The following is a 27,654-nucleotide window of genomic DNA, read 5'->3' as shown; positions in this document are numbered from 1 at the left end:
TTATCTCTTTCTTAATCTATCCATCCATCTATTAGCTATCCTTTTACAGTATCTATCATCTATCTATCTATCCTTCTATCTATGTATCCTTTCAATCTATCTATTTATCCATCCATCCATTATCTATCCTTCTATCTATCCATCCATCCATCTATATCTATCCTATCTTTCTCTCTATCTATCCATCTATCTACCCATTTATCCATCTATTATCTATCTACCCATTTATCCATCTATTATCTATCTACCCATTTATCCATCTATCTCTCTCTCTATCCCTCTATCTATCTATCTATCTATCTATCTATCTATCTATCTATCTATCTATCTATCTATCTATCTATCTATCCCTCTATCGATCCCTCTATCTATCCATCTATCTCTCCATCTCTCTATCTCTCTATCTATCCCTCTATCTATCCATCTATCCCTCTATCTATCCCTCTATCTATCTATCTATCTATCTATCTATCTATCTATCTATCTATCTATCTATCTATCTATCTATCCCTCTATCTATCTATCTATCTATCTATCTATCTATCTATCCCTCTATCTATCTATCTATCTATCTATCTATCCCTCTATCTATCCCTCTATCTATCCCTCTATCTATCCCTCTATCTATCTATCCATCTATCTATCTATCTATCCATCTATCTATCTATCTATCCCTCTATCTATCTATCCATCTATCTATCTATCTATCCATCTATCTATCTATCTATCTATCTATCTATCCATCCATCTATTATCTATTAGGACCCAAACAACTTTTATCTATACATTATTATACAACCATTTTTTACATCCCTCACATCCCTAAGCAAAAAGAAAAAATGCTCAGCACTGTACCTCATTAAAGAATATGCCTAAAATGTACCCCATGAAAAAAATATACCAAAATGTGCCCTCTAAATTAAAAATGTTCTACAATGTACATCCAGATAAAAATAAATGCCCCACAATGTGAACCCTGAATATAAACTATTCCCCACACCGAGTTGTCTCAATAAATAAAACTTATGCCCATTGTGCCCCTGAATATAAATATGGCGCACACTGCGCCCCCTGAGTAAAAACGTTACCCTCAATATGATCCTCACATTGTGCCCCATTATGCCTCTTTGCCGCTGTCTTATTTTAGAACCTTTAAGTAAATGGGAAAAAAAATGTTTGTGAATATGGACATCGCCTTTACAGCCTTCAGAAATGTGTCTTGTCGGATAGTGCTGGTAGATACAAGCGGTTTTGCTATTTACTGCTTATTAGAATTTCCAGCCATTCTTGAGATATTAATAATCTTTTATTTTGTTTACAGCTCGTTGCGTTGGAAACCGACCCCCTCTGCTGCAGAGACAACAGAACATAGGCGGTACTTACAAGCTCTTTCCTATTGAGTTTGTACACACTGTTATAACGCTGACGAAGATCGCTGGAGGGAACTGTTACCTACTAATCCCGGAAAGCTTCACTGCAACGTTTAGAATGTGGTGGTCGGTCTCCTAGGCAACGAGCTGTAAACAAAAGAAGAGTGTTAATATCTCAAAACGGCTGCAAATTTTAGTGAGCGGTAAATTGCAAAAATGCTTAAAGATGGGAATTACATTACCCCTTCATATGGCTCAGCAAAAAAGGGGGGTCTTTGAGAGCGAGGGGGCTCCTTTATTTAGAAAGGTAGGAAAAATCTTGTTGAATCAATGTGTTTTGTGTAACAGATTAGTAATTACAGGTCTATGGCATCCACTACTTTAGGAAACGTACCCCAATGCCCCTTCTGGGTGGTAATCCCCTTTAAATCCATAAGCGGATTTGTGATGTCATCGATTACATGTTCCACATCCAATATTGCCGTATAACCTTCAACAGGGAGCAGAATGTTCTCTTCTGCTCAATCTAAGCTAATCTTTCTTTACTCAGCTTTTCACATTCTGGGGGCATTTTGGATAATTTTCGTCTTTGAATTTCCAGATGTGCTCAGAAAATCTAAGCTTTGATGTTTTGGGTGTTTACATGGAGAACGCTAGAAATAGTAATGTGATGAAGGTAGTCGGCGTTACACTATGCATTCCAGATAATGACAGAACACATACACATGACAGGTCATAATAAGGTGGTGTACAAGAAAAATAAACACCGGCATCGGGGTGAGCAATGTGCACACATCAGGTGGCCGCCTCAGCCGGCATTCCAGGTGCGATGCCTGAAAAAATGTATTTGACTATGGTTTAAGGAGGAGAATAAAAAACAGTAAAAAGTATCTTTCCTTTTTTCTACTATATCATAAGTGAGACTGTATTTAGAATGTGATGCTCCAGAAGAAGCTTAAGCGAAACACACGTTGGAATAAGTGATGGGAGAATTGTGGAGCCTCTTTATGCAACCGGGTCACTAGATCACCCACTTGGGCGCTGCTAAATTATTTCTTTCCCTTTTTCTCATACTAATTTTCATATTTATTTGTTTACTAGCTGTAGTACCCGACATTGCCCGGGATAGTAACTAAGTGTCTTTCTGTCTCTCTACCACTTTCCCTCTCTCCCACTCTCTCACTCACCCTCTCTGTTTGTATGTCTCCATCTCTGTCTGTCTCTATCTTTATGTCTGTCGCTGTCTGTCTCTGTCTCTCTCTATCTCTCTGTCTGTCTCTCTGTTTGTCTGTCTCTCTCTGTCAGTGTCTCTCTCTTTCTCTGACTTTGTCTCTCTCTCTGTCTCTCTGTCTGTCTTTCTGTCTCTCTCTGTTTGTCTCTCTCTGTCTGTCTCTGTCTCTCTCTGTCTCTTTCTTTGACTTTGTCTTTGTCTGTCTGTTTCTGTCTGTCTCTGTTTTTCTCTCTCTGTCTGTCTCTGACTGTCTCTGTCTGTCTCTCTCTGTCTCTCTCTCTGACTCTGTCTCACTCTGTCTTTCTCTTTCTCTGCTTGTCTCTGTATCTGTCTGTCTCTCTGTCTGTCTTTCTGTCTGTCTCTGTCTCTCTGTGTGTCTCTCTCTCTGTCTATCTCTGTCTCTCTGTTTATCTCTGTCTTTGTCTCTCTGTCTGTCTCTCTCTCTGACTCTGTCTCTCTGTCTGTCTCTCTCTGCTTGTCTCTGTATCTCTCTTCTGTCTCTCTGTTTCTGTCTCTTTCTGTCTGTCTCTGTCTCTCTGTGTCTCTGTGTCTCTTTGTCTATCTGTCTCTCTCTGTTTGTTTGTCTCTCTATCTGTGTCTCTGTCTGTCTCTGTCTGTCTATATCTGTGTGTCTCTCTGTCTGTCTGTCTCTCTGTCTGTCTCTTTCTGTCTGTCTCTGTGTCTGTGTGTGTGTGTGTCTCTGTCTCTCTCTGTCTATCTCTGTCTCTCTCTCTCTGTTTGTCTCTGTCTGTCTCTCTGTCTGTCTGTGTCTCTCTGTCTGTCTCTTTTTGTCTGTCTCTGTGTCTTTGTGTGTGTGTGTGTGTGTGTCTCTCTCTGTCCCTCTCTCCCTGTTTGTCTCTCTGTCTGTGTCTCTGTCTGTGTCTCTCTGTCTGTCTCTGTGTGTCTCTGTCCAAATGATTTTTAATCCCAAATACATGCAGTTTAGTTAATTAAAAAAAATCCCACGTTTAGGGAATTTTTTTAACTAAACCACACGTATTTGGGATTAAAAATATTATTTGCAAAGGTGTTTTATTACAAAATTTCCACTGTTTAGCTATTACAGGTTCTTTGTTTGCCTTCAGATTCAACTTTGATGTAGTCTTTGGTCATAAATCAGACAAAAAGAACTCAGAAAAAGACATAAGAAAGTTATAAACTCTTCCATCATTTTATATGGATGATCTCTCTGACGAGTTCTCAGTTAACTCATTTTGCAGCCAGCAATAAGCAGTGGTATACAGAAGCTATGAAAGGTAAATGATGCAAAAATTTTAATGAAACTCATTTGCAAAAATTTAGCTTTTACAGGTTCTTTGCTTTCAAATTGAAGTTTGATGTATTCTTTTGGTCATAAATCAGCCAAAAAAAGCTCAGAAAAAGACAGATAAGCAGGGTATAATTTTCTTTTCTTGCTTACATGAATGTATCTTTGGCTAAAATAAATTTTTGCAATCAGGTCTCATTAAAAAATGTTGGATCCTTTTGTCTTCTGTAGCCAATATCTTTTGTTGGATGTAGAATGAGTTAACTGAGAATCACTGAGTGAGCTCATTCTGACAGTTTAATGGGAGTGTTTGTAACTCTTATCTGTCTTTTTCTGAGCTCTGACCGGTCCACTTATGAGGGAGGGGAGGATGATGATGGCTTCTGAGTGTAAGGAGGTGGGAGACTGATACTGGAAAAGACCTTGTTGGATGAGAAATCCTATTAGACAGAATAGTTTGTGAGCCCCATTGGGTACAAGGAATAGCATCGTCCAAAGAACCATCCCATAGTACGAGGAAAAGCCTGGAGTATGAAGGGGTCTGAAAAGATGATGGGACAAGCCTAAACCACCACAAAGGTGGAAATAAGTTCCCAAATTGTTAAAGATCTATCACCGGGTCATTCCAGGCTTCCTGACAGAGAGAGTATTACATGGAGAATTACCCAGGTGAGGATAAGAGGACGCGTTAAGTTTGATTTTCCGGATTCTGTTTATTCTGTGAGATCATACAGTTGATGAACACACGTAGGATTGTTCTTTATTAGGCATTTGCCAAAACAAAAGTACATCTAATCCCGATGTACAAAGTCTTTGATAAATGTGATATTATTCTAAACCTTAACAGATGTAGTCATGGGAGAGTGCCTGTTCTGCAGTGCCAACAGCGGAAATATCTGGTCACCAAATGGTCAGGGAGTCTAAATTGTGTCACAGGTTATGTAAAGACAGGACAGGGGCCCCTAGGCTGGCCCTCAGATTCGAGACCCTGCGCTGTCCCTTATCTTGGAGGTAGGCTTGATGGTAGCCAGGTCCGAGCCCCCAGCATGACCCTGACTCTTGTCTGAGCTCTGATCTTACTCCCACTTTCCCACACCCTTGGGACGGGCGGGAAACACAAAGACGAAACCCCACAGAAATGACACAGACAGGGTAGAACGGAAACTCGTACATACTGCACTCAAAAATAAAGAAGAGACAATATGTATACCAAGGAATAAAGAAAATGGAATGAAATAACTGCGCAATAGGGGAATGTCCACAACACTCAAAATTGCAACACAGTTCACCATAAATAGGATAACCACCAAGACCGGGATCGCTGGAGCTTATGCTGAAGCTATAATTGGCACATACTAGATGAAAACCGTGCCTTAAATAGGAAGGAGACGACTGCACGTGGCAATTAGCAACCTGAGCTCCTAACTCCTGCTCACCAGTCTGCAAGAATTAACTCCTGCAGGGTTGAAGACCTGTGAACCTGAATCAGCTAATGCCTAGCTCAGGCTGAACAATTCTGAAGTCTCAGGTTGCTTGTCAGACTCTGCAGTGCCACCAAGTACATGAAGAGCCGACCATCTCACGATAAACTGTCAATGATATCCTTTAGAGATGGGTGCAAACTGAATTTGGGTTTAATTTTAGGAAATTCACTGGACCCAGAGAATTCGGCATCACACAAATTGCCCCCCAAAAATCTGCTATTTTGCAAGATGCAGAAGATTGCATGAGCCAAAGAGTGGGTTCACATGACTTTAATGAATTGCAGCTATTACATCACATTGCATAACACAGCCAATCAGAAGGGACTATCATAGCCTGTATAAAAGCAGAGACACGGAATGCAGCAGCCACTTTGTAGTGAATCTGGAGGGCTCACATGACCTTAATGAATTGCAACTATCACATCACATGGCATAACACAGCCAATCAGAAGGGACTATCATAGCCTGTATAAAAACAAAGGCATGGAATGCAGCAGCCGCTTTGTAGCGAATCTGGAAAGTGAGAGGACGTCACAGCTCATAGATTAGCAAAAGGAATAAGCAGAAAAAGCTGTAAAATACTGAAGAAATTGTACAAAACAGGTTACAGTTCCTTTACCCATAGCCATATACTGTATGTTGAGGTCATTTTGACATCCCTATATTTGCAAAAAAAGAGCTTAAAAGGGGATGAGTACAGTTCTGGGATGCCTCAGAGAGTTACACATGTCTTTTTAGGGCAATTGAAGCCCTTCCAGTACTTGAATTTTTGGGAAAAAAAATGATAAAGTTTTGAAAAGATTTATCCATCTGAAATATCCATCAAATTCTATTTTGAGCCACATTGACAACTTTTTGAGGGCACCTGAAGAAGGCCTTTGATCAGTTAATGATCGTGAAACAAATTGGAATAATATGAACATATAGCTACTGAACCGCCAGGAGAGGAGCCCCAGAAAATTATACTATGAGGAATTATATGATATGAAGAGCACCAAGTTGGTTAGTTACCAGGTTTGCAGAACGTTGCTTTCATGCTCGGACATGGAAATGTCTTGCGTAGTGCGCAACACAGAGGTTGCAATGGGGATGGAAAGGGAGAGAAATGCAATGGGGAGCAGGGGTAGGGACACCTCCTGATACTTACCTGTGTCTGGCCCCAGAGCTCCCTATATGAGTCCTTCCCCTCATTGCCGTCACATGCCTAGTCCCTTACTGTCCCTCCACTTACCCTGTATAGTGCCAAGGCCGGTGAGTGCACAACACTTCACCACTACTGTAATAAAACACAAGGGAAGGAGGACCGAGAGGGGCAACATAGACAAAAGTATATGCCCTAACTTAGTGTTTGACCAACAAACACCAGGGCTGCAAGAGGCTAGAGGCAACCAACTTAACTGCTGCAGCCAAGAACCAGGGCTGCAGGTGGTATGGCTTCAATAGCTTCCACAGACTTCCACCTTCAACAGTGGTCAGTTCAGAATCCTTTCTTCCTCCAAGGTGGTCAGTTCAGAATGAATCTCTATAACCGGCATCAGGTGATGGAACATGTGACTATTTAAAGTGGATGGAAGTGATCCCAAACCGGCTGCACCTGAGACGAACAAACAAGAAGCTATCAGCAAGGAAAGCATACTTAACCCTAGCTGCACCCAAAAAAAAGCAAATAAGTTAAAAACCCAGAATTTCACGAGGAAATATGTGACTCAGATCCCAGAGCTGTCAGAAGTCTCCCAAGGACAGGAGACACTCGTGACAGTTGACTAGGAGTATCTAGAAGCTATCCTGATTGTATATGTTCATTACACCTTTCCAGGAGCAATAGCAGATGAATGGTACTGTCATGGCGTGGACTGGGGAAGGTCTGGCGTGAGGCCAAATATACAACTAAACAGGAGTAATCCGTGATCTATTGTGCTCATACCTCCACCCCTGTATTTTTAGTGCCTAACATGAACTGATAATTGTTTTTTAAATACAGACTTAAATAAAAGTTAGATTTTATGGAATGTGGAATTTGGATTATAGCTGGATACTTTAGTTTTTTGTAACATCGCGACAAACAACGGACACTTTAAGAATGATGGGCCCTAGTGCTAGTGACAGGGAAGATGGACACCTCCTCCACTTACCTACTGCTGTACCCTGCACTCCTAGTCAGTATACAGGTTCCTCACCTGTCGCCTACCAGGAACCCAAAACCCTGAGTGACCCTATAATAGTCCCTGGCTAGGGTGTAGGTAGGTAAGGATCACTAGTCCTGCTGCAGTGAAACAACACACCAAGGAAGGAAGACAGACAAGGGGGTAAACAACAAATATCTGCTGCAGTCAGATGCAAGACTGCAGCCACCACAGCAACTTCAAGAAAGGGCTCCACCAGCTCTTTTCTGTAATGCCTGATAGGAGCCACAGACTCAGACTGGCTGTAAGGGGAATCTAGAGAAAAGCCACTCACAAAGCAGGACCCCAAGAACTCTGCAACCCTTTAACCCCTTTACAGGGATTTGGAATTACACAGAGCCTCAGAGATCGCTACCTGTGGTAGGCTGTAGTCCGTGGTCGTCAGGCAGGGTCAAAATCCAGGAGATGCAAAACAGGAACAGAATCGGCAGGCAAGGGCGTAGTGAGGAGACAAAGCAGGGGTCAAATCCGGAACTGGCAGCAAGGTACAAAAACGACAGGCAGGAGGATAGTCAAACAACAAGCAAGGTCAGCGCACAGGAATTACAATACAAACAGCACATGAGCCAGGAGAACAGAACTATCTCTGGCAGTGGTCATGTGACAGGAGGGGGAATAAGAAGGGTGTGGTGTCTTCCCATAGGCTGCAGGTGAATGTTGGCCACTTCAGCCGGGAGACACACGCCACCTACAGTCAGCAGTGGTACTGCAGGTTCCAGGGAAACCCAGCCTAGTGGTTGAGCGGAGCCTGTGCTCCGCAGAACCTCGGGCACCGACTCCTCTCCCATCACCAGCACTATCCATGGTGGGAACATGGCGTCGTCGGCGATCGGAGCAGAAGTTGCAGGAGCGGACTCCGGCGGGGACGTGACACTTTCACCTCCAGGCCAAGCATCCAAATGAATGAGAGAATAACTGGCACCCTCTGCTGGTAGCAGAGGGTATATAAAGGACCTGGGAGTGGTCCAAAAGGGAAACACCTGAGATGGTAATGAGGCTTCTTGCTGGCAGGGAATAAAGACATTAACCCTCTCTTCCCAAAAGAAAAAGCAATACATTTAAATAGCCGAGTCTCACAAGGTAAAGTGAGACTCAGAACCTGTCACTACTCTCTTATAGCAGGGAGAGGACCATGACAGGTATAATGTATAGTTTAAAAAATTATTCCATAGAATGTGGCACTGAGCCTGCTAATAAGAGGCAGCACCTGCAGGTAGGACGAGGTTTTCAGGGCTGTAGTTTGCAGATATGCCCTCTGGACCAGGGTCCTTCTAATTTATTGGGTCAAATCTAGTAGTAAGTGGTTGACAACAACTATATAGAGTACAGACCAAAAGTTTGGACACACCTTCTCATCTCTAGAACAACTGTTAAGAGGAGACTTTGTGCAGCAGCCTTCATGGTAAAATAGCTGCTAGGAAACCTCTGCTAAGGACAGGCAACAAGCAGAAGAGACTTGTTTGGGCTAAAGAATACAAGGAATTGACATTAGACCAGTGGAAATCTGTGCTTTGGTCTGATGAGTCCAAATTTGAGATCTTTGGATCCAACCACCGTGTCTTTGTAGAAAAGGTGAACGGATGGACTCTACATGCCTAATTCCCACCGTGAAGCATGGAGGAGGAGGTGTGATGGTGTGGGGGTGCTTTGCTGGTGACACTGTTGGAGATTTATTCAAAATTGAAGGCATACAGAACCAGCATGGCTACCACAGCATCTTGCAGCGGCGTGCTATTCCATCCGGTTTGCGTTTAGTTGGACCATCATTTATTTTTCAACAGGACAATGACCCCAAACACACCTCCAGGCTGTGTAAGGGCTATTTGACTAAGAAGGAGAGTGATGGGGTGCTACGCCAGATGACCTGGCCTCCACAGTCACCAGACCTGAACCCAATTGAGATGGTTTGGGGTGAGCTGGACCGCAGAGTGAAGGCAAAAGGGCCAACAAGTGCTAAGCATCTCTGGGAACTCCTTCAAGACTGTTGGAAAACCATTTCCGGTGACTACCTCTTGAAGCTCATCAAGAGAATGCCAAGAGTGTGCAAAGCAGTAATCAAAGCAAAAGGTGGCTACTTTGAAGAACCTAGAATATAAGACATATTATCAGTTGTTTCACACTTTTTTAAGTATTTCATTCCACATGTTTTAATTCATAGTTTTGATGCCTTCAATGTGAATCTACAATTTTCAGAGTCTTGAAAATAAAGAAAACTCTTTGAATGAGGAGGTGTGTCCAAACTTTTGGTCTGTACTGTATATATTCTCTTTTTTTTTTGCAGGGTCCCCTTATACTTCTGAACAGAGGCATTATTGGCCTGCTCAGAAATGCCTCATTCCATATAAAATCCTATCGATTTTTAGCCCATCAATTCCCCAAGGTTATGGGAATTGTCTCTGAAAAATTGGGACTTCTAGCACCTCTGGTCCAGACAGCACTACAAGGTGTACTACCAGGCAGGGACGTAACTAGGGGGGGCTGGCGGGGCATCTGCCCCAGGCGCAAGTGTCAGGGGGGCGCAGTCAGACTGACTGATGCGGGCGGCGGTCCGAAGTGTACCAGGTGTTGGCCCAATCATTCTGTCATCATTTTCCACCTCCAAGATTCTAGAAGAAGTAACGTGGCATTACTACACCATGTGCTGCAGATGGACTATAGAAGAAGACAAATGGAAAAAAATCGATGTATTGTGAGTCTTTCAGAAGAGATGACATAGACTTTTCAAGAGCTATGACATAACCTGCAAACGTTTTTCTTTCGTTTTTTCTTAGGTTACATTGACTTCTGTAAGCTATTCACAATCCATTAAAATAAAATGTTCCCAGGTTATGTAACAGACTGTTCTCTTTATTATACACCATCTAAAGGCTTTTAAGATATCGCACTTTTGTATAGTGAGAGCGCGGTTTACGTCACGTAATACTCTTCTAGGTGATTTTATAGAATATTCTTCTTTCTATCTGTAAAGCTGCCATTTACTCTGCCCACATATTATTCAGCAAAAATCATTCACAATATAAGAAAAAATCTATATATTTTTATGGCTTTATTGTCAGGAGCATGGTTGTACGCAAGAGCGTGGCTGTGATTGATGGACAAAGCAGGAGCATGGTTGTGATTGATGGACACAGCAGGAGCATGGATGTGATTGATGGACACAGCAGGAGCATGGTTGTGATTGATGGACGCAGCAGGAGCATGGTTGTGATTGATGGACACAGCAGGAGCATGGTTGTGATTGATGGACACAGCAGGAGCATGGTTGTGATTGATGGACACAGCAGGAGCATGGTTGTGATTGATGGACACAGCAGGAGCATGGTTGTGATTGATGGACACAGCAGGAGCATGGTTGTGATTGATAAACTCAGCAAGAGCATGGCTGTGATTGATGGACACAGCAGGAGCATGTCTGTGATTGATGGACACAGCAGGAGCATGTCTGTGATTGATGGACACAGCAGGAGCATGGCTGTGATTGATGGACGCAGCAGGAGTGTGGCTGAGATTGATGGACACAGGAGGAGCGTGGCTGAGATTGATGGACACAGGAGGAGCGTGGCTGAGATTGATGAACACAGCAGGAGCGGAGCTGAGATTGATGGACACAGCAGGAGCGGAGCTGTGATTGATGGACACAGCAGGAGCATGGATGTGATTGATGAACACAGCAGGAGCATGGTTATGATTGATGGACTCAGCAAGAGCATGGCTGTGATTGATGGACACAGCAGTGGTGTGGCTGTGATTGATGGACACAGTAATAACATGATTATGATTGATGGACACAGCAGGAGCGGAGCTGTGATTGATGGACACAGCAGGAGCATGGTTATGATTGATGGACTCAGCAGGAGCATGGCTGTGATTGATGAATTCAGCAGGAGCATGGCTGTCATTGATGGACACAGTAGGAACATGGTTATGATTGATGGACACAGCAGCAGCAGGGCTGTGATTGATGGACACAGCAGGAGCATGGTTATGATTGATGGATTCAGCAGGAGCATGGCTGTGATTGATGGACACAGTAGGAACATGGTTATGATTGATGGACACAGCAGGAGTGGAGCTGTGATTGATGGACACAGCAGGAGCATGGCTGTGATTGATGGACACAGCATGAGCATGGCTGTGATTGATCGCACAGCAGGAGCAGAGCTGTGATTGATGGACACAGCAGGAGCATGGTTTTGATTGATGGACACAGCAGGATCGTGGCTGTGATTGATGGACACAGCAGGAGTATGGCTGTGGACACAGCAGAAGAATGGCTGTGATTGATGAGCAAAGCAGGAGCATGGCTTTGATTGATGGACACAACAGGAGCATGGCTGAGATTGATGGACTCATCAGGGGCATGGCTATGATTGATGGACACAGCAGGAGTATCGCTGTGATTGATGGACATGGCAGGAGCATGGCTATGATTGATGGACACAGCATGAGCATGGCTGTGATTGATGGACACAGCAGGAGTATGGCTGTGATTGATGGACACGGCAGGAGTGTAGGCTGTGATTGATGGACACAGCAGGATCATGACTGTGATTGATGGACACATCAAGAGTATAGTTGTGATTGATGGACACACAGGAGCATGACTGTGATTGATGGACACACAGGAGCATGACTGTGATTGATGGACACACAGGAGCATGGTTGTGATTGATGGACACACAGGAGCATGACTGTGATTGATGGACACAGCAGGAGCATGACTATGATTGATGAACACATGGCTATGATTGACAGATATAGCAGGAGCGTGGCTGTGATTGATGGACACATGAGTGTGTGAAAGCAAATTTGGGGTTGTCTGGGCCGAAAAGGGTGGAATTTACACAAACTCTGCAAAAGTGGATGTTCTAGTCCAATTTGAGATCATTTCCAATCAGAACTTTCCCTACCTTACCAAAATTAGAGTTGATAGGCATTGGAGAGAGACCAAGGAACTTTCCATATAGAAGAGATTTTTTGTTTAAGCCTTCAAAATTTACAGGTTTGGGTGAAATTCATGAAGTCTCAAAGACTCTATAGATTTGCCCCCAAGGCTGAATTGTGCAGGGAGATTTCTTACACAAGCTCTTCTACATACATTGCATTCATATCATTCTATTATTCTCTATCTGGATTCAGTATCTCAAAGCGTTAATAAATCGGTGGCATGAGTCTTCTCGCTCCACCATCAAAGAGTTGGGTCTCAGGATCAAAACCATCAAGTTATGGCTGTACTGAAGACATGGAAGCACAAACGAATGCCTAAGTAGGCATGAACAATGCGTAAACCAAACAGGCTGGGACTTCGCTTTATGTCAGTATAATAGATCAGACAGAATAACAACAATAAGGTCAGCTTCCACAGTCATTACGTCACCTGGGCCGTAAGAACACAGTGAAGTAATATCCACCGATACTTAAAAGAAGATGCACTAAGTGCTTTCAATTAGGCCATTATTCTGCTATTGCAATCCAAGTAGAAATGTTATCACTTAACCTTCCTGTGGGACTCGCTGCAAATTTCAAAAGCTTTACAATAATTGTTTGAAATAGTAAAGCAACATGACTCCACAATCTGGACATTCTGCAATCCATGAGGTTTTTTCCCTACAAAATTACCTTTGATGGTGTTGAGTTGATGAGAAGGTTTCATGGCATATGAAAGCTTTTGATTTGGGACTGTGAGATTTTGGCCACAAAATACTCTAATTGACTGAATCGAGAAACTTTTTGGATTTTATTAATGATAAAGAAAAACATCTATTGCATTCTCCCAGATCTGTAGCAAGTATAAGGATAAGGATAAGAGTGTCAATATAGAGAAACCTTGAAAAGCCCAGTAAGCCACATGGTGGGAATAATTATCCTTTATGTTTCGCCAACCTGATTTGGCTTCATCAGGGGCTTATACTTCCTTAGTGTTTGTAATAAAGATACTTGACATGTGTTTGGATGTTTAGTCTTTCGTTTGTACGTGGTTCATTTTTATAGTCGTACTGTGACAAAAATACAGTGCCTACAAGTAGTATTCAACCCCCTGCAGATTTAGCAGGTTTGATAAGATGCAAATAAGTTAGAGCCTGCAAACTTCAAACAAGAGCAGGATTTATTAACAGATGCATAAATCTTACAAACCAACAAGTTATGTTGCTCAGTTAAATTTTAATAAATTTTCAACATAAAAGTGTGGTTCAATCATTATTCAACCCCTAGGTTTAATATTTTGTGGAATAACCCTTGTTTGCAATTACAGCTAATAATCGTCTTTTATAAGACCTGATCAGGCCGGCACAGGTCTCTGGAGTTATCTTGGCCCACTCCTCCATGCAGATCTTCTCCAAGTTATCTAGGTTCTTTGGGTGTCTCATGTGGACTTTAATCTTGAGCTCCTTCCACAAGTTTTCAATTGGGTTAAGGTCAGGAGACTGACTAGGCCACTGCAACACCTTGATTTTTTCCCTCTTGAACCAGGCCTTGGTTTTCTTGGCTGTGTGCTTTGGGTCGTTGTCTTGTTGGAAGATGAAATGACGACCCATCTTAAGATCCTTGATGGGGGAGCGGAGGTTCTTGGCCAAAATCTCCAAGTAGGCCGTGCTCTCCATCTTCCCATGGATGCGGACCAGATGGCCAGGCCCCTTGGCTGAGAAACAGCCCCACAGCATGATGCTGCCACCACCATGCTTGACTGTAGAGATGGTATTCTTGGGGTCGTATGCAGTGCCATCCAGTCTCCAAACGTCACGTGTGTGGTTGGCACCAAAGATCTCGATCTTGGTCTCATCAGACCAGAGAACCTTGAACCAGTCTGTCTCAGTATCCTCCAAATGATCATGAGCAAACTGTAGACGAGCCTTGACATGACGCTTTGAAAGTAAAGGTACCTTACGGGCTCGTCTGGAACGGAGACCATTGTGGTGGAGTACGTTACTTATGGTATTGACTGAAACCAATGTCCCCACTGCCATGAGATCTTCCCGGACCTTGTTGTCCTTGGGTTAGCCTTGACTCTTCGGACAAGCCTGGCCTCGGCACGGGTGGAAACTTTCAAAGGCTGTCCAGGACGTGGAAGGCTAACAGTAGTTCCATAAGCCTTCCACTTCCGGATGATGCTCCCAACAGTGGAGACAGGTAGGCCCAACTCCTTGGAAATGGTTTTGTACCCCTTGCCAGCCTTGTGACCCTCCACGATCTTGTCTCTGATGGCCTTGGAATGCTCCTTTGTCTTTCCCATGTTGACCATGTATGAGTGCTGTTCACAAGTGTGGGGAGGGTCTTAATTAGTCAGAAAAGGCTGGAAAAAGATAATTAATCCAAACATGTGAAGCTGATTGTTCTTTGTGCCTGAAATACTTCTTAATACTTTAGGGGAACCAAACAGAATTCTGGTGGTTTGAGGGGTTGAATAATAAATGACCCTCTGAATAAACTTTTCACAGTTTTAAAAAAAAATAAAAAAAAAGAAATAACATTCTTTTTTGCTGCATTTCACACTTCCAGGCTGATCTACAGTCCAAATGTCACAATGCCAAGTTAATTCCGAATGTGTAAACCTGCTAAATCTGCAGGGGGTTGAATACTTCTTGTAGGCACTGTAAGTTATGGATAGTGCTAGCGGATGCACTGTGACATGCACTTTCTTTGAAAGATTACACTTCTTAAAAATTAATTCACATGTAATGGATTTTTTATTTTGACAAATTTATCTGAATGGGACAGCTGTATGAATCATTTTTAGTCTCCTACAAAACATTCACCTCTCCTCCTGTCACGGAGCGTGTAATGACAGGGCAGGGGCCCCTAAGCTGGCGCTCAGACGTAATACCCTGCTCCGTCCCTTATCTTAGAGTGTCAATATAGAGAAACCTTGAAAAGCCCAGTAAGCCACATGGTGGGAAAAATTATGCTTTATGTTTCGCCAACCTGATTTGGCTTCATCAGGGGCTTATACTTTCTTAGTGTTTGTAATAAAGATACTTTACATTTATTTGGATGTTTAGTCTTCCATTTGTACATGGTTCCTTTTTATGGTCGTACTGTGACAAAAATAAGTTATAGATAGTACTAATGGATGCACTGTAACATGTACTTTCTTTGAAGGATTATGCTTCTTAAAAATTAATTCACATGTAATAGATTTTTTTATTTTTCCAAATTTATCTGAATGAGACAGATGTATGGATAATTTTTAGTCTCCTACAAAACGTTCACCTCTCCTCCTGTCACGGAGCGTGTAATGACAGGGCAGGGGCCCCTAAGCTGGCGCTCAGACTTAATACCCTGCGCCGTCCCTTATCTTAGAGTGTCAATATAGAGAAACCTTGAAAAGCCCAGTAAGCCACATGGTGGGAAAAATTATCCTTTATGTTTCGCCAACCTGATTTGGCTTCATCAGGGGCTTATACTTCCTTAGTGTTTGTAATAAAGATACTTTACATGTGTTTGGATGTTTAGTCTTCCATTTGTATGTGGTTCATTTTTATAGTTGTAATGTGACAAAAATAAGTTATGGATAGTGCTAGTGGATGCACTGTGACATGCACTTTCTTTGAAAGATTACACTTCTTAAAAAAATTAATTCACATGTAATGGATTTTTTATTTTGACAAATTTATCTGAATGGGACAGATGTATGGATAGTTTTTAGTCTCCTACAAAATGTTCACCTCTCCTCCTGTCATGGGGTGTGTTATGACAGGACAGGGGCCCCTAAGTTGGCCCTCAGACTTAATACCCTGCGCCGTCCCTTATCTCGGAGATAGGCTTGATAGTAGCCAGGTGCGAGCACCCAGAGTGACCCTAACTACTCTCCAAGCCCTGATCTTACTCTCACAGAAAACACAATGACAAAACCCTAAAAAAAGACACGGACAAGAGAGAACGGAAACTTGTACACACAGCACTAAAAACACAGGAGAGACAATATGTGTACTGGGGAACAACAAAAAATAGAAGGAAGTAACGCACAACAGGGGAACGTTCACACCACTCAAAAGTGCAACACGGATAACCATTAACAGGGTAACCACCAAGACTGGGATCGCTGGAGCTTATGCTGAAGCTATCATCGGCGCATACTGGAAGAAAGCCGTGCCTTTAATAGGGAAGAGACAGCTGCACAAGGCAATTAGCAACCTGAGCTCTTAGGGGTGCTTCACACACAGTGAGCTCGCTGCCGAGATCGCTGCTGAGTCACGGTTTTTGTGACGCAGCAGTGACCTCATTAGCGATCTCGCTGTGTGTGACACTGAGCAGCGATCTGGCCCCTGCTGCGAGATCGCTGCTCGTTACACACAGCCCTGGTTCGTTTTCTTCAAAGGCGCTCTCCCACTGTGACGCACAGATCGCTGTGTGTGACAGCGAGAGAGCGACGAAATGAAGCGAGCAGGGAGCAGGAGCCGGCGTCTGGCAGCTGCGGTAAGCTGTAACCAAGATAAACATCGGGTAACCAAGGTGGTTACCCGATATTTACCTTAGTTACCAGCCTCCGCAGCTCTCACGCTGCCTGTGCTACCGGCTCCGGCTCTCTGCACATGTAGCTGCTGTACACATCGGGTTAATTAACCCGATGTGTACTGTAGCTAGGAGAGCAAGGAGCCAGCGCTAAGCAGTGTGCGCGGCTCCCTGCTCTCTGCACATGTAGCTGCATTACACATCGGGTTAATTAACCCGATGTGTACTGTAGCTAGGAGAGCAAGGAGCCAGCGCTAAGCTAAGCGGTGTGCGCTGGTAACTAATGTAAACATCGGGTAACCATACCCGATGATTACCTTAGTTACCAGTGTCCGTAGCTTCCAGACGCCGGCTCCGTGCAAGCGCAGCGTCGCTTGCACGTCGCTGCTGGCTGGGGGCTGGTCACTGGTGAGATCTGTCTGTTTGACAGCTCACCAGCGACCATGTAGCGATGCAGCAGAGATCCTGACCAGGTCAGATCGCTGGTCGGATCGCTGCTGCATCGCTAAAGTGTGAAGGTACCCTTAGGTCCTGCTCACAAGTCTGCAGGAATTAACTCCTGCAGAGCTGAAGACCAGCCGAACCTGTACCAGCCGACGCCCGGCTGTGGCTGAACAATCCAGAAGTCTCAGGTTACTTACCAGACTCTGTGGTGTGAAAAATGTCTGACACTCTATGCCAGCAGGTGTGTGCAGAGCTGAACATCGCATGATACCTCCATAGTGCTGCCGATAGCCACCACTGGTCTCCTTAGTATCAGCCAATTAACAGCTATAGAGTTGCTGCAGCGGTCTGCGTCCGAAAAAAAAGCAATCGCTAGGAGTCTGCTTCTTTGTGCTCAGATAGAAAGTGACCGCTGCTCCCAAACAGTGGCTGATGACTGGCTGCAGCAATCACCCGATGCCTCCTGCTGAGAGAAGAAAGGCAGGAGACCGGCGGTGAGACCGGCAGCATTCTCGATGATTATATGTTGTTTTTATTTTAAGACCAACATTGGTCCCTTTTTAAGATATTAAAAAGTAGTGGACACAGGTGGCCATACACAAGATAGCTGATGAGTGAATGCTCATTGGGTTGACCGATATTTTACCCTGACTGCCATAAATCACAGCCATAAACATCATGGATCAAACATCTTGAAATCCAACATGATCATTCAATTTGCTGATATTTGACATTGGGGACTGTTCCAAATCCCTCCCTCTACATCGGTGTTCTCCCATGTTTTTTTTTTTTTTCATGGTAAATAAGTAGAGACATATGATGATTTTCCCTCCTGCTTCAGATGAACAGACACTGGAGTATACTCATGCCCCTTCTGGTAACGACAAAGGATTGGACATGTTAAAATCCAACATGCCCAACCATCTTTACTGACTATCTTTACTACTGCATCCACTATTGGGGAAATTCAGGATACCATGATACACATTAGATAATGCCAATGCCACCAACATTGACTGGCTTGGATGCCTTTTACTTAGTACATATGATCACCATTATTCTTCTAGAATTTCTTACTACTACACCAATTAAAGGGAGTCTGTAAGCAGGTTTTTTCTATGTAAGCTGAAGCCAGCATACTGCAAGGGTTAAGACAGAAAGTTCAGGGATGCCTGTTTTGTCATAGTCCTATCTTTTGTTTGTTTAAGCAGCAGGACCTTTATAATTACAGGACTAGAAACCCAGTCCAACACCCCCCTCCTGTTGTGATTGACACCTCACTGTCAATGTATAATCTCTATTGAGAGCCTGGGGTGGGCGGGGGTCGCCCCCTGGACTCTGCTACATGACTAAAGCTAAAAATTCAGATTGTGTCAGAATGGCTGCACCCAGTAATCTAAGTGATACATTGTTGGATTCAGGATCTCTTTGTTACACAGAGTTTTGCACGAACTTCGCCGACTGTCATGGTAGCATCAGACGCTGTTCACATTGCAGATTCTGACACTCTGCCCGATGGTTTCTCTGCTGTTTCTGATCTACAAAGGCAGACTCAGGCATCGACCTGCTGTGTGCTCAGTCATAGTCAGGCTAGCAACAGTTAACCTCTGCTAGCCTGTTTATTAGGCTCCTTTGATCACATGTTGTGAGGAAACCAATCACATCTGCTCCTCTCAAATTTAAGCTGGATGAAATCTTCTACCCATGCCAGCTATAGCTTATACTGTGTTGGTCTGTGTTGTTTTGGTGTCCCAGACTATCTGGAAAGTGTTGCTTCTTGCCTGGAGTGATTTTGGAGTTTACCCATCATCTTGTTGTTTCCTCCCTGTTCTTGTTTTCCTCCTTATCTTTTATTGCCTTATACCTCTGTGAGCACGTGCTGTGTGACAGAGTTTTGGTTTTCCCCTGGCTGTCTATTTTTATGGGTTTAATCTAATTCCTATCATGGTCCCCCCTGAGGGAGGGGGAGGGGGTATCAGATCAGGGCTGATGAGAAGCAGGGCCAGGAAGGAGACTCAGGCATCCCCACCATTAGGAGTATCCCTAAGACTACGGATAGCATAGGTCCCCGCTAGCCTGAGGGTGAGCTTGGGAGCCCTGGTTTCCTGCTATTCCCATAGTCATCGTGACACTCTTTGCCTACAAAGTTTCAAAAAAGTATTGATCCAAAAATGTCCAACTGGTGGTTTATGAGAAGACTTCACATAATGATGAAGAAGTTGGAGGCGCCCGAGGAATATCAAAGTTCTTTTCCTTTGGACACGAAAAAGTAAATCTGCCTTTTACCAATATCTGATTTACTTAGTAAATAAAGATATCTACAACAATCGGTAGGGGCAACTAATGGTTAAGTTATGCAGGCTTTCAGTCATCAGTGCATATGTACATGAAACCTAAACAGTCCTTCAAAACCTTCGATGCTTTGTGATACATTTTCTGTTTTTCTAAGAAAGGGAAGTATTTGGATAAATAAATTGGCTTAACGAATATAATATAAACACGTCCAATGACTCCACTGTGCATAACTCCAAGGATGGATGTCTGGGAGTTTTATATCTATGACTTTACTCCTTGTTTTTGAAGGTTAGACCCCCAAGCAACCATAAAACTAGGAATGCAAATCTCCAAGAATCATATATTTTGACTAGGTCCAAATGAATGAATGAATTCAACTGTCTGATCTCTTGCAGACATTCGTTATAAAGTTAAAGAAGTTAACTTGTAGCATGTTTCTTAGAAGAGTAATCAAACTTTTCGAAAAGAGCCATGTCAGACGTTTGTGAGCAGTTTTCTTAAACCACATTCCTTCACTGCACTGAATTTACACATCCAAGTGGAGATGTAGTTTCCAATTAGGACATGAAAGGCAGTGACTATTCGTGATTCCGAGGGGACGGATGTCTAAAGCATTTAATTCCACCTATCAGCGATTTAGAAGAGGTACCGTATTTTTCGTTTTATAAGACGCACCGGATTATAAGACGCACCCAAAATTTAGAGATAAAGAAAGGTAAAAAAAAAAATAAAAACGGGGTCCGTCTTATACTCCGGAGTTGTCTTACAGGAGGGGGGCAGCAGTGGTGGTGAAGCGAGGTCACAGGAGGTAGAGGTTGTGGTGGCAGCTGCAGTCCGTGGTGGCAGCAGCAGCAGCGGCAGTCAGTGGTGGCAGAAGCAGCAGTCAGTGGCAGCATCAGCAGCGTCGACGGTTAGTAGCGGCGGTCAGTGGCGGCAGCAGCAGTGGCGACGGTTAGTGGCGGCAGCAGTGGCGGCGGTCAGTGGCAGAAGCCGCGGCGGCAGTCAGTGGCGGGTCCAATGGTGTCAGTGGCGGGTCAGTAGTGGAGCAGGCCTGTGCGGTGAGTGTCTTAGTCTGTCCGCTGTCCCGGTTCAAATGATGGCGCCTGGAGTGGCGCATGCGCAGATGGAGCTCTCATCCAAGGGCTCCATTTGCGCATGCGCCGACTCCCGGCGCCATCATTTGAACCGGGAACAAGAACACACTGGGACACTCACCGCACAGCCGCCCGTGCAGAGAGGTAGCCGGTCGCCAGGACAGAGAGGCAGTTGGCCTCCCACCCGCACGCACCAACAGGTACTCTGCCGGCCACTCGCATGCACCGATAGACACGCGGCCACCTGCACAGAGTGGCAGCCAGCAGGCTGGCCACCCACCGTACAGAGAGGCAGCTGGCCTCCAGGATAGAGAGGGAGACAATCACCCGCACGCAGCCACAGGCACCCAGCCACCTGAACGCACTCAGTCGCCGCACAGACAGCCCACCCGGTATGCTATATTCATATTTTAAGATGCACCCCTCATTTTCCTCCCAAATTTTTGGGAGGAAAAGTGTGTCTTATAATCCGAAAAATACGGTAATTGAGGGCTCTGAGTGCTCAATTAACTCTTTATATTGCACAGAATTATCTTCTGCCTTGAGCATCAACAGAGCAGTATTTGCAGTTTTACATCACTGGTCGGTTGCAGCAGGCAACAAACAGGACATGAAAAGGCAGTGACTACTCATGATTTTGAGGGGACCAATGCCTAAAGCATTTAATTCTATCTAGACATGTAGAAGAGGTAATTTAGTGCTGACAGCGCTCAATTAATTCTATACATTGCAGAGCATTATCTTCTGCCATGAGCATCAACAGAACAGCACGTGCACTTTTACATCACTGATCTTTTGCAGCAGGCAACAAACAGCTCTGCACTGCCTGGTAATTATGAGACCCCTTAAGGAGGAGTGCAGGAGAACTGAGCTCTGCCAGGAACCAGCTAATAATGATGTAAATAACCACAGACAGCTATACTGATGTAGATGGCAGATGATAAAATCGGTTGCAATATCAGCCATGGAGGGTGCTGTACAGGAGCAGACAGTGGACAAAGGCATATAGTGTATTCTAAACGTAGATTACACTCTGTGTCAGAGGTGGAAACAGAGCAGAGCTTTGCTGGCAGGGAGACAGCTGAGAGAGACTATCACAACATTGGCGCTCCCAGCCCGACGTCACCCTCCGCTCACCGCTCCGGACCCCATGCCTTCTTCCCCTTCCCACGGCCCTCAAGTCTCCCCAGCGCTCTCATCTGCACCCCGACGTTCTGCTCCTTCTTCTCTGTGCTTTCTGGTCTGATGTCTGGATCCCAAGGTCCATGCATGCGTACTACGGCATGGGCACGCCCTATTCTTAAAGGGCCAGTACCACCAGTCCCAGATGTTTCTCCTATGACCCTTGCAGGTACTGGGTATTTAAGGCATCCTCCCACATTGGGAGGTGCCTGTTCAATGTGTCCTCGTAGCTAATCTTCCTGTGCTAGTTGTCATATCCCCATGCTGCTATCTGTATATTGTACTATTTGTGACTCTTTCTCCATTAGTGTCCGAGCACCCGCCTGTGACCATCCTATGCTATCCAGATCCGGCAAGCTTCTTCTACCTTATTTTGATCTCCAGTAGCAGCCTGCCTTGGACCACTTCAGCTTTGGCTTTCTCCACTTCAGTTCCTGGTCTCCGCCCCGTGGCGCCAGCTGCCGAAGAATGAAGATCCCCCGAGGCTGCCTCCTGGTGGTCACTTACACTTGTGGGTAACTGCTTTCACCTCTGGTGGTAGTAGTGCAGACTCGGTGGCCACCCAGGTCCGTTCCTCTTGATTGGTGAACAGTACCTTGGACCAGTGGACCCACTTCCATCTCGTCCGCAACCCGGATGTGACAGAGACTAAGTGCAGTGGAATTATAGTAGGCTGCTTCCAATAGCAACTAGAGACTAAATGCAAACTGGAGGTGCATCTATTCAGGGGTAAAGTTTGCAAAACACAGCAGATTTAAAATGAAGGTATATTGTGACAAATGACTAAATATATTTGTACATTTTTATTAGACCACATTGTGACTCTGGGAATGATAAAATTATAGCTACATGCAGTCACCACTAGAGGGAGGTCATGAGATTATCGTATACTGTTTATACATAGAACTAAAAAAAAACACCCTCCCCACAGTCTCCCTTAGTGGCAGCTGGAGGATGATAAAATTTTAGCATTTTCATGATTTTATGATAACGCAGGGAAAGTGAATATTCTATTTACTAAATATATCTGCAACCACAATATTATATATATATATATATATATATATATATATATAATAAAAATGATCTCGGCTACTGGGGAGAGACGAAGAGACCAGCGACAAATAAGAAGTGGAAAGTATCGTGCACAAGACGTCTCCAGCTGGATCTGACACTTAGACATAAGGGGAGTACTTCTGCCAAGGAAGGGTTATAAATCACAAATCTCAAGCACTGCATGTACCGAGGTTATTTCATCTCATAAATCCTGCTCACTTGTCTCCCACACGACCACGCTGTGCATTATTTCATCCTGACTGCTGACGAGCCTTGTTTAGAGGGAAAGTCCATGGTGCCAATTAGATGGAGGTGGGCAGGATGCTCCTCTTTAATAAATATATATAATTCTTCATCAAATGCCTCTGTAGGACTCCTTGGATTAATCATGCAAATATTTTACTAATTAACTGCCTCGGTCAGGCATAGGACACACTCAGCTCTGCTACATCTCTATATTGGGAACAACCATGCACGGCAACATTTTGGCCGGCCTGATGTACAAATTGCCAGGCTATGGTTAAGTAAATGTGCCGCCCCCATGTCAGCAGCCGGCGCTGCTCGAGTCTAGACCTTCAGGGGTGGTGGCTCGAGGGTCTCCGGACCCGGGGGTTTCGCGGACACACCGAATAAAAGGGGGGACGTATATGTACGGGCTGGGCTGTATTAAGTTTGTGACGCCACCCACGGTGCGTGGTGAGTTGGGACACCACCGCTGCAGTTATGGGGCACCTGGGGGAGATGTTGTGCAGCAAGTTGTTAACCTCTCCGTGGGCAGGGATGGTATCCCCAGGACCCGGTGAGTTGGTGCAGGGGATGGCGACCGCCGGGGGTGCTGGTGTACTCACGGTTAGTAAAACACACAAGTCTCTGGTAAACCAAGGTGGTGGTGGCCGGTGCCACGGCCGGTTGCATTCAGGGTCCCCCACCCGGCTGGTGGTCTCTATCTCTGTCCTCTACACTGTTTTAAGTAGAAATGACTTCCCAGTCTGAAACGTAGGAGTCCGCTCCCGGCTGGATGTGGCCTAAGGAGCCGTGCCCACAGACGCTGGCCGTGGGATCTATGGGCCCTGGCAGTGACCTCTTATCTCTAATTGGTGGGCTGTTGTCTTCTATTAGGGACTTTGGGTGGGACAGGACCTCTAGTCCTGGCCTCAATCGGTTAATTAACCAGTCCGCTTGTTTCCGGTTTCTAGCTTCAGGGTCCGAGTACCCCCCTTGTGCTACGGTTTCCGGGTCGGTTCCCCTGGTTGGTACCGGCGGGCTACAACCCTGTCCCGGTCCTCCTCGGTCCCACCGAGCTGTCTTCCTGTCTCCTGCTGATGGAGACCACCGTCTGCCACCTAGCCAGAGGTACCAGGGCTCCTACCCTGGCACTGTTCAACTTGACCTCCGGTGCTGGAGGCGCACACAGCCCCAGCACACCTCCTCTCAACTTGAACTCAGAGCTAATCTGTTTGTTTTCCCGCCCTGCGCTGTCTAGACCCCTGGGTGGGCGTGCACCAATCGCATGGTCACGCCCACTGGTTTGTCTATCTTTCCCTAAGGGGGTGACTAGGGTTTCAGGTCGGCAGTGTGTCACCTAAGTGTGGGAAGGGGCCTATTTGTGACTACCCGGATTCTCCAGGGCGTCACATAAGTGTCCCTAAATTTGTTTCAAACAGATCCTAATAAATTCAGTCCAAATCAAAAGATTTGCGGAATTGGCCCTCATGTGAGTCTAAGACAAGAAAATTAAATTAAGACGCGTCAAAAACGTTTTAACTTTTATTCCATAAATCAATACCGTGGTGGAATATAAGAAACATTATAATATATCTCATCTGAGAAATCTGCTTCTTTCTCCTCCTTGACTGATCTTTCACTCTCAGTTCATGGGTAAAATCTGTACAATCTATATTCGGTAAAGACAGGTTTTCCCATTACTGAGATAGGAGATGACAGTTCGTGCTTTTAAAATTCTATGGAGAAGGGAGGAGCTAGAGGCGGAGACAGATATTCTGCTGCAAGTTCTCCCTGCTACTCCTCCATAGAACTTTTTGAGCACCAACTGTCATCTATTATTTCAGTAATGGGAAACTCTATATTTATTGAAGACAATTTTAACCCGTTCAATGAGAATTTTGCGAATCAAAGATCCGTCCAGAAAGAAAAAAAGGTGGATTTCTAATGAAAGACATTTTACAAGGTTTCCTATTTTTATGTGCTATTGATTTATTGAGGGGGAAACAAGTTAAAACCACTAGTTACGAGTACTGAGCCCCCGAGCATGGTAGTGCCCGCTCATCACTAGTTACGAGTACTGAGCACCCGAGCATGGTAGTGCCCGCTCATCACTAGTTATGAGTACTGAGCACCCGAGCATGGTAGTGCCCGCTCATCACTAGTTACGAGTACTGAGCCCCCGAGCATGGTAGTGCCCGCTCATCACTAGTTACGAGTATCGAGCACCCGAGCATGGTAGTGCTCGCTCATCACTGGTTACGAGTACTGAGCACCTGAGCATGGTAGTGCCCGCTCATCACTAGTTACGAGTACTGAGCACCCGAGCATGGTAGTGCCCGCTCATCACTAGTTACGAGTACTGAGCACCCGAGCATGGTAGTGCCCGCTCATCACTAGTTACGCGTACTGAGCAACCGAGCATGGTTGTGCCCACTCATCACTAGTTACGAGTACTGAGCACCCGAGCATGGTAGTGCCCGCTCATCACTAGTTACGAGTACTGAGCCCGCGAGCATGGTAGTGCCCGCTCATCACTAGTTACGAGTACTGAGCCCGCGAGCATGGTAGTGCCCGCTCATCACTAGTTACGAGTACTGAGCCCGCGAGCATGGTAGTGCCCGCTCATCACTAGTTACGAGTATCGAGCACCCGAGCATGGTAGTGCTCGCTCATCACTAGTTACGAGTACTGAGCACCTGAGCATGGTAGTGCCCGCTCATCACTAGTTACCAGTACTGAGCATCCGAGCATGGTAGTGCCCGCTCATCACTAGTTACGTGTACTGAGCACCCGAGCATGGTAGTGCCCGCTCATCACTAGTTACGAGTATCGAGCACCCGAGCATGGTAGTGCTCGCTCATCACTAGTTACGTGTACTGAGCACCCGAGCATGGTAGTGCCCGCTCATCACTAGTTACGAGTACTGAGCAACCGAGCATGGTAGTGTCCGCTCATCACTAGTTACGAGTACTGAGCACCCGAGCATGGTAGTGCCCGCTCATCACTAGTTACGAGTACAGAGCACCTGAGCATGGTAGTGCCCGCTCATCACTAGTTACGAGTACTGAGCACCCGAGCATGGTAGTGCCCGCTCATCACTAGTTACGAGTACTGAGCACCCGAGCATGGTAGTGCTCGCTCATCACTAGTTACGAGTACTGAGCCCCCGAGCATGGTAGTGCCCGCTCATCACTAGTTACGAGTATCGAGCACCCGAGCATGGTAGTGCTCGCTCATCACTAGTTACGAGTACTGAGCACCTGAGCATGGTAGTGCCCGCTCATCACTAGTTACGAGTACAGAGCACCCGAGCATGGTAGTGCCCGCTCATCACTAGTTACGAGTACAGAGCAACCGAGCATGGTAGTGCCCGCTCCTCACTAGTTACCAGTACTGAGCACCCGAGCATGGTAGTGCCCGCTCATCACTAGTTACCAGTACTGAGCACCCGAGCATGGTAGTGCCCGCTCATCACTGCTCAGCAGCACTGCACAATCTTTCTGGTGGTTTGCTAGAATGTATCAATCTGGATTTCAGGTTGCTCAGACCCTCTTTGTAGGGATTTGCAGTCTGTAAATGTAAACTAGAATACTCTCATTCACTCACAGCAATGAGAAAAAGTGAAATCCTTGAGGACCATTCCTTATTGTTGTATCTGTTGGAATATTTGATTAAGTGGATCTGTGGAATGTTCTATCAGTTCCTTCTAGGAAAGTTCTACACATACATATAAAGTGTTGCAGGTCCTCAGTTGACACTGCGTTAAGGAAAGAAAACAGTCCGGGAGTAAAAGTGGTATTTACTATATCATCCATCTGCAGAACGCTGACAAGAAATCTCAGTAAGAAATTACAGCGGGAAAATAAATAAAATTGCTGACTGGGCTGGAAGAGCGAAGATGGTGAAAACATAGTGAAGAAATATTAACCGAATACAGAAACAACGCACAGGAAAAATAACCGCACAGATAGAATTGTTTATGCTGCACTAATATAGTCCATAGTGTATCGGGGCCCCATCAGCTATGTGCTGGGTATAATGCTGGAGTTTATACAGAAGAAACATCCATAAACTGCACTCCAGTATTCACTAAGATAGATGGAAGGATAGATAGGTAGATAGATTTAAGTCAGAGAAGGCTCAGATGACCTCAGACATGGCCGCACTGGCTTCCCCATAGAGCTTTGAGGCAACCATACCACATACTATATATACAATAAATCAGAAGAGATTATCAGAGCCTGTATAAAAGCAGAGACAGGGAATGCAGCAGCCGCTTCATACTCAACACAGATTTAAAAAAAAAAGAAAAGTGTCCGAGTTCGGAGTTCAGGTGTTGTACATATGCTATTGTTGCAGGTGGAGGGGCCGCG

General features: G+C 44.9%; 1 long non-coding RNA gene across 1 annotated transcript in view; it reads right to left on the bottom strand.

The window, feature by feature from the left end:
- The window catches only part of LOC142249631 (uncharacterized), a 145,223-nt gene that overhangs the window by 24,045 nt on the left and 93,524 nt on the right, over nt 1–27,654 (bottom strand). Inside the window, exon 2 of the long non-coding RNA XR_012725085.1 lies at nt 1,384–1,517. This is a non-coding gene — a long non-coding RNA (uncharacterized LOC142249631). The remainder of the gene's footprint in view (nt 1–1,383; nt 1,518–27,654) is intronic.

Source organism: Anomaloglossus baeobatrachus, chromosome 8, assembly GCF_048569485.1.
Source record: "Anomaloglossus baeobatrachus isolate aAnoBae1 chromosome 8, aAnoBae1.hap1, whole genome shotgun sequence".
Classification (NCBI taxonomy): domain Eukaryota; kingdom Metazoa; phylum Chordata; class Amphibia; order Anura; family Aromobatidae; genus Anomaloglossus; species Anomaloglossus baeobatrachus.
Note: the sequence above shows the minus strand (reverse complement) of the source record. Positions and strands in the feature narration are given on the sequence as shown.